General features: G+C 43.8%; 1 long non-coding RNA gene across 1 annotated transcript in view; it reads left to right on the top strand.

Annotated features, from left to right (window-relative positions):
- Positions 1-14977, top strand: part of LOC125879465 (uncharacterized) — a 55158-nt gene that overhangs the window by 31308 nt on the left and 8873 nt on the right. The gene's annotated exons all lie outside the window — the stretch shown is intronic.

Here is a 14977-nt window from a genome sequence, read left to right on the forward strand (position 1 = left end):
CATGCTGTTTGTTTTATTGGCCTTTGGGGAGAAAAGGAACAGAACATTTGTGCTGGATACGGGGAACCACATGGTCTGTAGTTTATTTGTGGATGATCTTCAACTCTTTGAAAGAGCATCATGAGTCACAGATCTCTGTCTCTTACTGTCACACCAGTCTGCTGGTGCATTTGTTTTTGCCCCAACCTGTCACTTCTCCTTACTCTCAGGATCAGTCTGCGCCGCAGTCTGTTACCAATATCTAGCCCATGCTTTACTTATTTTAGCGCCTTATTCCCATTTTGATAATCTCAATATAACGTGATGAGAGCGTTGTGTGAAAACCTGTGCTTGCTCAGTTGGAGAGTCGCCAAGCTGTCACACATGGTTCTCCAGTGAGGTAGTGCGTTGGCCCAGCCAGCAGACAGGCTGAAAACTCAGGTGTAGTTTAGGACCCCGGTGTTTACGAGGCACTACGCTGGTGTAATCCAAGTAATTGTTTATTACAGGCCTCAACCTATGTTATAAGTAATTACTTTCGGGTGCCCTAGCCCTGTAAAAATCAGTTTTGTTTCCTGTCTGGGTGCCGAACACCACAATCTAAGCTCCGCCCTCTAAAATGTATGTTTTACTACACCTTGTGAATGATATTACATATAATTATGTTTTTTCTGTGAGCAGTGCAGTTGTAAAATACATGCATATGCTATTAAGGATCATTAGAGCTTTGATGGTGCAAGGCTATTCCTCAGTGACACTCCATCGCCTGCGCCCATAAAACTCTGTGCCGAGCCAGTGGGGAAGGATTTTAAGTGTGGCACGGTGCTCTAATAGCCACTTCCTTAATCAGATGGCTGGACAAATTGTAATCATTAGCACTGTAGTGAGCAACGTGCATGACACGGCTCTGGAAACTCATTAGAGTGAGTTAGCTTGAGTCGGGAGCAAGTGAAGGAGGAAGAGAAGGAAAGGAGGAGGAGGGCGCTGTCACACACTCACCTGGGTCTGTTTGCAATCAGGCAGCTGAAGCAGGCGGTTCAATTAGGGCCTAACTGACCGCCGCACCAGCTTGCACCGGCTAGGCTTGCGTCATCTCCAACCACACATGGATGCAAGCGAGCGTCTCTCCAACGTGTGCGCATGAACCCACACAAACTGTGATTACAGTTACAGCAATCACACATGCGCACACGTACTCAGCGGGGCGCAGATACTGCTCACAGTCTGATTCACTCGGTAGCTTTGTTGTCCTTCTGTGCCATGTGAAGCTTTTCCCTGGCTGCAGCCAAAGGCACTGAGCTGTCGAGGCAGTGATACCTGTGAATCCTTTGGCTTAGCTCCCTTTTGTGACTCTGCCACTTGGGTGCATCATTCTTGAAATTTTGGGCCAGTTTGTCATCTGCTACTGTTAATGAAGAAACAAATGAATAGTCAGGAAGGCAGGAGTGAAGGCAAGACAAGATTTTTATAGCTATCACAGCATTTAGGCACAAGGCAATTTAAAGTGCTTAACAAGGGGAGTAGAATTATACTGAATGTAATAGATTAAGAAAGCATAAAATTTGTATTTAAAAGACAGTCAATGAATAAATTGGGGAAAAAAGCATTAAAAGGAAATAAAAACAAGCAAATAAATGCTTACAGATTCAAGAAACAGTTGTGTAGCCTATATTAAAGGGACAGTTCAGCCCAAAATCAAAAACGCATATTTTACCTATTACATTTAGTGCTATTTATCAGTCTAGATTGTTTTGATGTGAGTTGCCAAGTGTTGGAGATATCATCCGTAGACATATGTCTTCTCCCGAATATAATGGAACTAGATGGCACTCGGCTTGTGGTGCTCAAAGCGCCAAAAAATACGTTTGAAAAAATCAACAGCAGTGTCTCTTCCCAGAAATCATGACTCCAAGAACACACACATCCAACTTTGTTCTTAGCAGCTTTTATATAGGAACTACTTTCTTTCTACCGAACTACACCTGCCAACCCTATCACCACGCAGAAGCAAGCGGGCATCAACTGTTAGCTCACCCACCGCCACTGAACGAGCTAGTGTTACAGCTCAGCTTAGAAGGACGCCATTAATGTTTACATCCAGTGTTGGGCAGTAATGTGTTACAGTAATGAAATTACTTTTTCCAGTAATGAGTAGTGTAACTAATTGCCAATAAAATTTCAGTAACAGTATTACAGTTACTCCAAAACAAAACAACTCGTTACGTTACTTTTGTTATCACGTCACTGCTGACTTGAAATACAACTTCACATCAGCGGACTCAGAGGATTTTAGTAAACGAAGCATTGCGCAAGCCCGTCACAAAGCTGCAAGCTAGCTGGAAACGCTTCCCTTAGTGGCTGGAAATACTCCCATCGCTTTGATTTTGTCAGGAGAAAAGATGACAAGAACACTGTGGTTGCATGTAGTTGGACTAAAACTTTTTCCCCTGCAGAAAACACATCCTCAAACCTCCGGTCTGAAACACCTCCACTACTATGACCGACAACACAACAACGTGACGCTCCAGGAAATACACCCTACCAAAGGTGAGCCCTCCTCGTCTGCAGAGGTCGGCTGTAGCCCTGCACCAGCTAAACATCCAAAACTGGATTTTAATTTTGGACAGCTGCAGCTACAAAGAAGTAATGAAGCTTGAGGCTGGATATGTGGCAGGTGGATGAAATGAGTGACTCTCCATCTTTCGGGCAGAGCCTTGGGAAGATACCATTTACAGGCAACCGAAAAGCCCAGGTAAACAGAAGCTACCTAGCCTTAGCTACACTTAACAGCGATTACCTTGACATTCACATAGAAGCACATCTAAATTTTGGGGAGATTCGCAGTTACCAATGTCATGGCATGTAGCGGAAAAGTAATATAAGGAGCAGCTTAACGGAAGTAATAGTATTACTTTTGAAAAGAGTAAAGAGTAACAAGTAATATATTACATTTTTAGAGTAACAAGCCCAACACTGTTTACATCTCATGCTCTCACGGGCATCCATGAGTAGTCGTATGCTTCTTTCTGCATGGTGATAGGGCTGTCGGGTGTAGTTTGGTAGAAAGAAAATAGTTCCTACATGAACTCAAAACAAGGTCTGTGGATTATCTTGAGTAACCGGCTCATGATTTACGGAAAAAGACATTGCTTTTGAGTTTTTTTAATACGGTTTAGTTTGTTTTTTGTTTTGTTTTTTGTTGTTTTGAGTACCACAAGCTGAGTGCCATCTAGTTCCATTACATTCGAGGAAGACAGTGGTAATATTAATTTATTAGTAGCAGTAACAAGTTCTTGTTAACAAACTTCGAAAAGGAATGCACATAATAAAGAATAGATAACAACAAGACATTAAAATATAAAGAAAATAAATCAAAAGTAAAACAAAAAAGATGGACAGAAAAGGTGTAGGCTGAGGCCTGAGCTCATTATAGCTAGCCTTAAGCACACGCACAAAAGATAATCTCTGCACAGACTAACAAACTGTAAAGAAAACGACATACACACATAGACACTGTCGAGCACTAAGACACACGTGTGCTCGTCCACACAGCTGCACATGCTTGAGCAAAGCTAGCATCTGTCCCAGAAACATCCGTCAGTGCCTCCACATCTGTGTGCTCCAGCTCAAGCCTTTTGCTCCGGCCCCCACACCCCGCACACGTTCCCCTCAACTGGGCTTGGCCTCGTGCCACCCTCCCTTAGTCCTCCAGCTGAGTGATACATGCGCTAACCTCAGACAGCCATACAGTCCTGTTGCCTATTTAAAGTATTCCTAAAGGGAATGTGATATGGTGGGTTTTATTTGAAATGTATTTTTTTTTTTTTTTTTTTTTTCATCGAGAGGGGAGATGTGGCAACTGCCGAGCAGCACTTCTAATGGCTCTAATGTGGAATGTCTTTTCACCGTGACACATGTTCAAAGCGTTTTCTCACATGCTTACTGAAGCAGCAAATGCTGCCCGGCGAATCTGTCTATGACGCGACTTTTCTTTGTAACTTCCTCACGGATAGACATCAGATAAGAGACATCATTGATGCTGGCAGATGAAAGCATCACTTAGAGACGGTGACTGACACAACATGTGCAAAGTAGTTTAGGTCCAATTTGGCTTGACTCTTAGCTTTCATTTTTGTGAGTTATGTCTTTTTAAGATGTTGTTGTGGCTGTGACAGAGGCTGAGTTCAAATCCTGTGATGATGTTGTTGTCTTGGCGTCTTCAGTGACAGCATCATTCCCCCCCTGCCCCCACCTTCACCCCTAACTTACCCCTGCCCCGAGGTCATTAGTCATAAGCACGGAGGGGGGAGGGAGGGAGGATTGTGAGCAGCGCACAGGGGACAGTGCAGAATGGATCCTATTGTTAGCCCCACAGGCCAGAGGGTGCTGTCTCACCCGGGGAAGTATCGCCATTTGGACTATGCTTGCAGCCAAGAGTGTTTTCTTGGGTGTCCATGTGTCTGTCTTTCTGTGAATGTGCGCATGTATGTGTTAATGTGTGTCCGCGCAGATGTATCACCAAGGCAACTGCTCTTTTTGGTTGTTCATTTCCATCTAGCATGTGATGTGACGCAGCGTGACACCCACCACATGAGGATGTGAAACTTGTCACAAGCTAATTTGTAAACTTGTTGTCTTCTATCACATATCATCACCGTTGCCTCTAAAGGTATTTCCATATGTTGGCCTCTCTGCACGGCCCCGAGTATGTAATGCATACATGTGTGGGTGGGTGGGTGCGTTCACCAGAGACGGCTTGTCCTAATTTGTATTTATGTACTTGTGGTCAAATTAATAAAGATTACCATAATCATATCTGGCTGTGACATGACACTGATTTCCGGCCTGCTCTCTTTCATACATCCCGGCAAATCCATTCCTCTTTGACTCCACTTGAAATTGGGCCCAGATTGTGAAGGGCCTACCCAGTCAGGGAGCACACCTTGTTTCAGGAGACTTGGGCCGAGGGGAAAATCAGCCTTTAATAACTATGTAAGGGGAAAAGACTCGCCCTGCCAAAATGGCAGCCGCCCTGTATACTGTTCAGCTGGCAAAGCAACAGCCAGAGAAGGAGGGATGGGACTGGAATCTGAGCAAAAGTAAGAGTGATTTTCTCCCAGACCTCCTGTTGCAGAGAGACAGCATGTAGAAACGTGAGGAGAGGAGTGTGAAGAGGCTTAACTGAACCATCGCACTATTTCTCATCATTATCCTCTGATGCATTGTACTTTGTGATAAAACGTGAATCATTTCCCTGCATTTCTGTTGAAACAAAACCATCTGTACTGTTTAAATCCTCTTTACTGTATCTCAGCCTTAACATCACGTAAAAAAAATTGTCACGCGTTTGGTTTACCAACTGCTACGACCCCAGCCTGCGAGTGCTTACATTAACACTGAGACCCAGACCTATCTCTCTGTATGCCTGCCCTCTCCCTTGCTGCGCTTTACAGGGTGTTAGCTGTTGTATGTTTTGTTGTAAGCTGAGTCTTGAGTCTGAGCAGAGCAAAGCTTGGAAGGGAGGAGGCTCCCAGCATGTTGGAAACCACAGCACCAACGGCGCCAACTCCAATGAGACATGAGTTATAGCTCCGGCTTCCCCGAAATCAAATAAATAATCTCTCCTTTATTTATTTACTTAGGCTCTCATTATGATTTGCAGCCTCTCAATTATTCTATCTGGGTAAGAGGACTTTCTCGCTCTCTCGTCACACTTTGCTTTCTTTATACACGTGCACGCACGTCACTGCTGATTTTCAGACACACACCTGTCACTTCTTTTTTCCATTTATATTTCAGTCTGGATATTTCATCATGAAGTAAATGCAGCGGGGCTTAAATAGTGTAAGATGATTGTCAGAACATTTATGCAGCAGCAGGGTCCACCGGCACCGACAGAAGCAAAAACATTCAACCAGGCTACCTATAAACACACACACACACTCGAAATGAGCCCTTGGTAGCGACAGTGTTACAGCTATCAGAGCCTCTTGGCCATGTGTTGAGAGCAATAATGGTAACGGCAACGACAGGCTCAGCCCATACTCTCAATTAGGCTCCCCGAGTGCTAGGTGTGGAAAGGTGTCTGGCAAAGCGCCTGACCACAGCACTCAAAGAGCACTTTGTCTGCACACCTCACACCCACCGTACCTGCTCATGTTGTGGAAACAGTCCAACCTTGTCACACAGTTGATTTAATAAAATTGGATCCCCAAAATGAGACTTCTAGTGTTTCAAGGGGCGCAATAGTCGTAATGGAAACACATACACTCCCCCTCCCTCCCCCGCCCTCCCTTTGGCTTTACAGGCATCCATCCAGAGGCAGAATGAGCTGGGGAGACCCGGGGTAAACGGATACTTCCCCACTGTGAGCCCAGTAGTCTGGGTATGGCAAGAGTAACCTCATGTCCATCACAAGCCCATATCTAGCCACAAGCCTGGCTGTTGCTGCAGCTTACCAAACTTGTTAAATGATGATTGCGAAAGCAGGAAAAAAAAAGTCAAAAGGGAAAATAAAGGTAGCGCCGGTGTTGCTTTGGTTTTGTAAGTTGGTTTTGGGATCTGTAGGGAGCCTGTTTAGTCTCCTGTAGCTCGGGCTAGTGTGTGATGTTTACAGGAGTGACATTTAATAATCACGTCAATAAAATGCTGGACTTTCTGGGCTTGGATGCAAGGGAGTATAATGAGGGAGCCCAGTTCTTACAGTATATCAGTCAGTGTTGGACAAAAGCTGGGAATGCAGAGGCATGATCAAATTGCAGAAAAGGGTTGGCAGTATTGGAGGGCTGAGCTTGGAAACCATGGAGGTGGCAGCAGAGCCTACACTACAAACTGATGCCTTGGGAAAAAAATGGACATTGATGACGTCTTCTTAAAGGCCCAAAAGCATGAAAGGAAGTTAGAAATGGCAGCTATAGTTATAGTTTCTGCAGCCACTGAGCATCTTCATTCACTGCATCGCCCCCTGCTTTTTTTATGCATGCTTTTTGTGCCTAGAGCCATGCTGTAGGCTACATCTTACTATATCTTACTATATAATGATCTGTCTGTGGGTGTGTCTGTGTGTCTGTTCCACGTTTTTCTCCTCACTGACTTGGTCAATCCATGTGAAATTTGGCACAGTGGTAGAGGGTCATGGGAGGATGCGAATGAAGCAATATTACATCAATTTGTCAAAGGGGGGCGCTATAGCAACCGATTGAAATTGCAAACTTTGAATGGGCATATCTCATGCCCCGTATGTCGTAGAGACATGCAACTTTGCACAGAGCTGCCTCTCCTCGCGAGGAACAAATTTGCCTCAAGAACCCATAACTTCCGGTTATATAGATTTTCCACCATTTTGAATTTTTTGAAAAACACTTAAAATCGATCTCTTCCTAGGAAGTTTGATCGATCTGCATGAAACTCAGTGAACATAATCTAGGGACCAATATCTAAAGTTCCCTCTTGGCAAAAGTTGGAAAACTTACTAAAACTGAGCTTCTATAAGGCAATGAATATTGCAGAGGGCATGGCTCATCACGTAAAGCTGTATAACATCTCAAGGGTTTCACCCATCACCACGCAACTTTGGGGGAAACAAAATGGGGGCTCTAGAGAGCTAATTTCTTATCTAGGCCTAACCACCATATCGATTTTTACTAAACTTGGTAGATATGTAGAACAGGACGCCTCAAGGTGACTGGAGAAATTTAACTTTAATTGGCAACTGGGTGGCGCTATAACAACAGAAAAATGCTTAAAAATGGCTAAAATGCAACCGATCGCTGTGGCTCCCCCTGTGGACCAATGTTGTTGTTTTTTTTTCCTCATTTTTGGTATGACTAAGTCATGGTATGGTATGCTGTACTCAATGGGTATGGTCTAGTTCTTTGTATTCAAACAACCATAAAGGTGCAAAGACATGAGGACACAGTTAGTCTGAATCCAGCCCTTTGAATCGCTGCCCACACCTCCAAATTATTTCAGCAACATAATTCAATTCACGATTAAGTCTGATAATTCATTACAACCAGTCTGGATAGCATGTATGAAACTGCTCTGCATCTCTGTGCAGTCTCTGGACATGTGACGGCACATATGACAGATTTCCTCCTGCGTGTTCTGATAATATAGCAACATTGTGAACAGATGATAATCCATATGTGTATCCCACACTGCCATTTTTCTGTGCATACTGTGTATTTTCTGTCTTGGAATGATTTCCTCCATCTTGAAACAATATTTATAGCTTTGGTGTGCACCTCATGACACTTAAGTGACACACAGTTTATGCAGTATATTGCCATTTGCTTCTTTAGTTACACATAATTTATCTCCTTTATTGTTATATTTTGCATATATTGATATTTTCATGAAGTTTATTTTAAAAATTTGAATATTATTAGGCCGGAGATATACTTGCTTTTAACTGTGTATTCATGTGCGCATGGCTCTCTCATGTATCCTGCATCCATTTAGGGCACTGACTGTGCACGTCCTCAGAATTTAATGCTACGCATGTGCAAGATGCAATATGCTCATGAACAGTAGGTGGCAGTGTAACATACACATTCACCCCTGTCACATTGTGCTTGATTTAGGGGCCTTACGTACCATTAGCGATGGCGCCGCTGTTCAGAATTAACAACATAGCAACTTCTTTGAGTGTTGCTATGTTTATTGTTTGCGTAACACAAAGATGGAAATTCTATCTTTAATCAGAATCAGAAATACTTTACAACTGTATGGACATTGTGAATTGTGACGACAATCTGAGTTCTCTGGTGTGCCCTCTAGTGGAATCCTCCAGTAACACCTGTAGTAAATAGGCAAGTATGTGAACAATTACCAGCATCGTAGGCATATTTTTCCATTTAATTTCAATGCTTACATTAAAGAGGGACTCCACCTCAGTTAAGAATTCCAATATGTTATTTCCATGGTCAAGGAAAGTTCAATCAATATTTGTGAACATGAGCTACTCTCTCTCAAAGCCAGAAACCACAGAAGAAAGTCTCAAACACTTGATGTCATGGGGTATAAAGTCTGGAGCTGCTCCATAGACAATGAATGGGAGCCGGATTTTGTGGACCCACAAAATGTTTGTTTTCTTTTTTAATACCCAAATAGACTTTATACTTTTGTATTGTTCTCAGTTCTTTATGTGCCAAAATACCCAGAACATTCCCCTGAGTGCACTAAGTGTCATATAGAACATCTTTCCCAGTACATTGTCAGTGAAGCAGCTCCAGACTTTATACCCTATGACGTCACAAATTTAAGATTTAGCACTCTAGGTTTTGGGTTAGCAATGTTTCTGAGTGTCGTAGACCATAGGAATAAAGTATATGAATTCTGAAAATTGATATTAATTTCAGTATAGGGATGAAAAATCTTTCTGCTGTGAAGCAATGCAGTCAGACAGGGGGTGGGGCGATGGGCAGTGGGTAAACAGGTGAACGCCCAGTGGCGCTTGTATTTGTTTACCCGCCAGTGTGTGTTGACACATACATATTACCAAGGGACTCTGAGCACTGGGTGGGGTGTTAGAGGTGTGTGTATGCGTGTGTGTGTGTGTGTGTGTGTGTGTGTGTGTATGTGTGTGTGGTGCAATGGATTTCCAGGCTCATTAAAGAGCACACAACTGGGTGTGACAGAGGCCCCTTACTAATATAATGAAAATGACCCTTAACTGCTGGCACGGCTTTTACTGATAACTACAGGTGATTTAGGAGAGATTGCATCACACTTTTCTCTTTATGTGCTCAAAATAACATCATTTCTAGATCAAATAAATTAAAATAGGTTGTGTTGATCAGATGGTTTTCACAGATCTGTTCCAGGTAGTCAAATTAGAGGCTGATGCAGAGGCAAGACTTTGACCACATGAATGAGATTACACAGAGCAGTATTGGTTGGGACGGCATGTTTGTTCCACAAATGATTTTAGGCACAATTTACTCAGTATAGCCAGGTGACTGCTTTGGCCTGACCGTGTGTGTGTGTGTGTGTGTATGTGTGCTTATGCCTGTTCTGTATATGACACAACCATCTCCAGCCTCTGTCCCAAAATGATTTAGACAGGTTTGTGAGGTTAAATCCCGCGGCCTGCGACATGGAGGTCGACTTCTATAATTACCTTCTGCAGGGTTATTCGTGTACTTTATGAGTCTGAACTTGTGACCTTGAATGCATCGTGGAACAATTTATGATTCCTTTTTTTCTTCCCCCTTGTACATGATAAACATCTGCAAACCTCCCCAGAGCTGACTACGATGACAACTTACAGCGAAGGAGTTTTAAAAAATGAAACAGCAGAAATCTCCCCTTTCCTCTCTACCTCCCTCGCCCCTTCCCTGTCCTCTTATCCCTTCTTCTTCATCTTCACTCCCATGTGTTTCTGTAGTCTTTGGAGGTGGAGGGAGAGCGGCAGTGGGGGGGGGGGGACAGATCCTGCTGCACATCTGAGGTTTATTTGGCCTCCCCCTGGGGAGTGCGGTGAAGCTCTGCATCTCAAGGAAATTGCCAGCGCTCTCTGGTCGGCTTGGCACACTCTCAAACACACTCTCACACAAACACTCACACACGTACACACACATGCATCTCCTCAGCTGGCTTGAGTACCCCCCCCCCCCCTTCTCACCATCACAGTGGCAAAGTTTGTCCACTGTTGTAGCCCTCGGTGGCACAATCTTCGGTGCATGTTTCCGTCTAGCGCACATTATTTTCATGTATAGTCCCTTTGTCTTAACAATGTAGTCCCACTCTGGAAACCCCCTATATGCATCCTAAGGCATGTTTGAATGATAATTTTGTTACCAGGCGGGCCCTAACTTGTTGAAAATGCCTTCCAGGAGTCAGCGCTAAAAAGTGCTCTGTCAGCTTTCGGAAATCAGACTTTCAAAGAGAGGGTGGCCATTTAGAAAACAATTTTAAAGATTGCGGGATCACTGTAAGAAGAGGGGATGGAGGCCACCAAAACAGCAAGCTGTTTAGATTCTAATATACAAATACTGTACAGCCACACACACACACATTCACAGGGCTGTCAGTTTGCCATTTTCTTAGAGAACAACTGATCTGTCTTTGTTGAAATGAGCAGGATGGTACCATTTTTTCCCCTTTTTGTCAGATGGACAAGTGAAATTGTTGCCAGTCTTTGTACCTCACCCCCAGACTCATTTGTCTACTTCACACTCTGGACTCCCAGCTGGTGAAGAGAAGGCACAGAACGATGCCACCTCGCCCCTCAGGCCTCGACTCCCTCCTGCTCCCACCTCCAACCCCCTCTCCTTGCATCTCTTCCCCACCTGGCTGCTATTGAGGTCAACATCCAGGGCGGTTGAACTCAGCGGCAGATCACACTCAGGTGGCTTCTCCTGCGACCCGGATGTACTTACCCCCTGTTCCCCGGCGACCCTGACAGGAAGTGAATCGCTGGCCAAGTGACCTCCCCTGGTGGCTCTTCCTGTCCCCATGTTGCCTCGCAGGAAGGAAGGATGCGGTCTGTTGTCCTCAGGCGCCGCTTACTCGCTCTCCCCTCCACAGCCCGACTGGAGAGACTAGATTATTGATTCCAGGCTTGTCTCCCCTCATGCTCACTTTTTTTATTCTCCTTTTTGTCTTTTCCATCGTCTTCTCTCTCTTTTCAGCACCCACTTCATCCTATTTTGACATCATCCCTTTCTTCCTTCATGGTCTTTTCTGTGCCCCTGTGAGATATAAGTAAACACTGCAGACATTGGCAAACCGCAGCGTCCCCGAATACACTCCAGGGGCTAACAAGACCCCTGATTTATTGTCTTCATTTTATTCATTTCTGATACTGACTTGTTTATTTGTGTTATTGTTGTTTTATTGGCCATTTGCTTACGTTAAATATGGCAGTCATTTTATGTGGCGGAGAAATCCCAAAGTCAGGCTTCTGGGTTTAGTCTGCTCTCAAATGATGTGCATGCACGTTGTGAATTACAGGACACCATTTGGTGGTAGTTAGGAAGAGAGAAGGGGACTTCCAGGCAGACAGAGAAAGAGACCTCACTAACAACATCAAACGCTGTTTTTGTTGTTGTTCTGGCTGTAGTTTAAGAACAGGAACTCAACCCCGAAGAAAGGTGAGAAGGTCATGGAGCTAACTGCTTTGCTAACTGCTCAGCCTCACTGATACTGGCGCCGTGTACGAGTGAAAAGACTTAACCTCCCCCGAGGTTTCAGTGCTTATCTGTGTTTTCTGTCTCGGTAACGTGAGCATGTAACATCGTGAACACGGTGACACTATGTTGGATCTAATGACGCAGGCCGAGCAGGTGGTTTGTTGGTCCTAGTCAGTGTTGCAGCGGTATATGGGGACATCATCATCCACATTTTGTTATTCTCTGTAGTCATGAGTGTCACTCAGCTGCAGGTGCTAGACTGCACCGCTGTATTTACATAGCACAATGCAGCTTTGTAACAAAAGTTATGGGAAGAATTTAAAATCGCGTAGGGAAAAAAAGAAGTTTGATTCCTCATATTCATGTTCTTTTGGAAATTACGAAGTTCATATGAGGGGAAAATATAAGTTTGTGTGTATGTAATGTTATATGCACACCATATATAACATTACTTAATGCACAATGAAGCAAACAGGATATGAGCAGTCCTCTTGTCACTTGTTTCTGAACCATTTCCTAATTGTTATATCAGGTATTATAATGTAATTGTATTGGGCAAAATGCAAAGTGTTTATTTTTTTGCAAACAATAAATGAATAATCCTTTAATCCAATTTTGGACTGTCAGACGTAATGACACATTCAAATAGGATTCAATCAAATTTAAATAGTCTGTGATACTCTCCATGAAACAAAAATCATCAAATCTAACATCTTAATTAAATATAATGACAAAAAATTGTGATCTGTAAATAGCACAACACTGTTTTTGCAGATTCACTTGCATACATTTTGCAAAGTACATCAACAAAATTAGATTTAAAGCCCCTCTTCTTTATCATTTCTCTTGCGTCTTAAACAGAGAAATTCAATGGTTTCTCTTTAATTGTTTAGCAAATGATAATATAACATGTTCTAAAAGACTTGGGACACACAAGAGGACAGCAGGGAGAAGGCATGAAGTGAGATGTTGTGATCCCACAGGTGTTTATCTCCCCTCTGCGATGAGTCTGCAACTGCATTGCCACCTAGTGGGGAAATGTTTACTGTGCTCAGACTGTTGTGGTTGAACTGAATGTATTATCAGTGAACAGAAGTATGGTCTATAAAAGCTTAGGCAGCATCTCTGAAGTAAAGGGATAAATGTATAACTGAGCCCAGAATAACTGTAGGGTGCCTGTCACCATCATCTCTTTGTTCATTGGCTATTTCAGGTCAGACTGTTGGTCTGCGGCTGCAAAGTTTTCCAGCTGAGCTAATCCATCCATTCCCCCCTAAAAAACATCAGAACCAAACATAAAGCCAGTGAGTTCACATCTGGAGCTTATGTGGGAGATAGACATCAATATGTCAGGCCTTTGGGCCGTAAGAGAGCATCCCTACAGTTGCAAAGCAAGAATGCTCATATTAAATAAATCACTTATCAGCACAGGCCGAGAGACTGAGAAACTGTGTCTCAGTCTGCCACAAAAGAAGTGAGAGAAAAAGTGGAGGGAGAGTAAGAAGAGAGAACAAGTTGTAAAAGCAGGGGAAGGTTTGTTTGGCCACGTTTTGCTAATTGGTCTCAGTGGTGCGGCTAATGGTTTTAGGTTTATGTCCAAGCTCCACTGAAAAATAAGTGGGACCCAATGAAGGACTAGCTGCTGTGTTTTATGCATTTTCATCATTTTGCAAGCGAACGAGGAGAATTTAAAGTGCGGAAAATTGAAAATGGATCCCGAAATCACCTAATTTAGAGCCACACATAGCACATCCTGTTACTCCTTCATGTTTTAAACAGATGTGAGGTAAAGTGAATTTGGAACTGTTTCATCCATTACAAACTATTTTAGGTTTTCGCACCTTAAATGTCAAGCTGACATTTTAAGATCGTGAAAAAGCTTTTATCCACTTTGATATCTTCCATGCCTGTCCCTGTCTTTCAGCCCTTTCAGGTTATAAGTGGCCCTTCTCCTGACCCTACCCAGTCCATTTTGTCCATCTCTCATCAACTGTAGCTGAGGCATGTGGCAACAAAGCTCTGCTGTGGTCAGATGGCATCTGTCCTTTCAATAATCCTGGCCTTATCGCGACACATCAAAGCGTTAAAGGCTTGCATAATTGAGTTAACGAGTGTGTTTGGGACGTAACCTGATCCTTTATTCCCTGTGAGGGCAGCGGTCACAGTGTGCGACCACAGACAGAGACGAATGGAGAGAGGGACGGAGTGAGAGGGCTCTAAAGCCCTGCAACAACTGTGGGTTCACGCTGTGTGCCTGGCAAGCTGCGCAGCACCCTGGGCCAGTACCAAGCTAATGAAAAAACAACAGTGGGGTAATGCTGGTGCAGAGCTGGGACTGGAGCACCATGCCCACTGCACAACTGCCCCGGTCAGCACTGGCACTGGCCGCAGAGCCAGTTGTCACGGCCTTAATCCTGCCTGCTGAATGACCTCATCATTGCCTGCCTGCCTCCCTGCAGCTGCTGCCATGGCTTGTTACTGCAGCAGCACCGGAGTGACCTCACCTACACAGCACACACACACACACACACACACACACACACACACACACATACATACACAATCACATGCAAAGTAAGCAGATACACTGGCACATTGACCAAAACATGCAAAATCCTAAAGGATAGGTTCACCCGAACTGCAGGAAGACATTTAGTTGCATCAGGCTCTGTAGATACTTTCAGTTCTGCTAGTTAGTGAGTTCACCTCCACCCATACAAAGGCGGTCACAAGAATTCTGTTGTGCTGCTCACAGCATTGAAAAAAATTATTTTTTAGCTTTAAGAGCAGCGTGTGTGCCTGGATAATTCACAGACCGTGCTGTGGGCAGTTTTGTTTGGAAATACTTTTAATAAAAGAAA

This window comes from Epinephelus fuscoguttatus, linkage group LG19 (assembly GCF_011397635.1).
Source record: "Epinephelus fuscoguttatus linkage group LG19, E.fuscoguttatus.final_Chr_v1".
Classification (NCBI taxonomy): Eukaryota; Metazoa; Chordata; class Actinopteri; order Perciformes; family Serranidae; genus Epinephelus; species Epinephelus fuscoguttatus.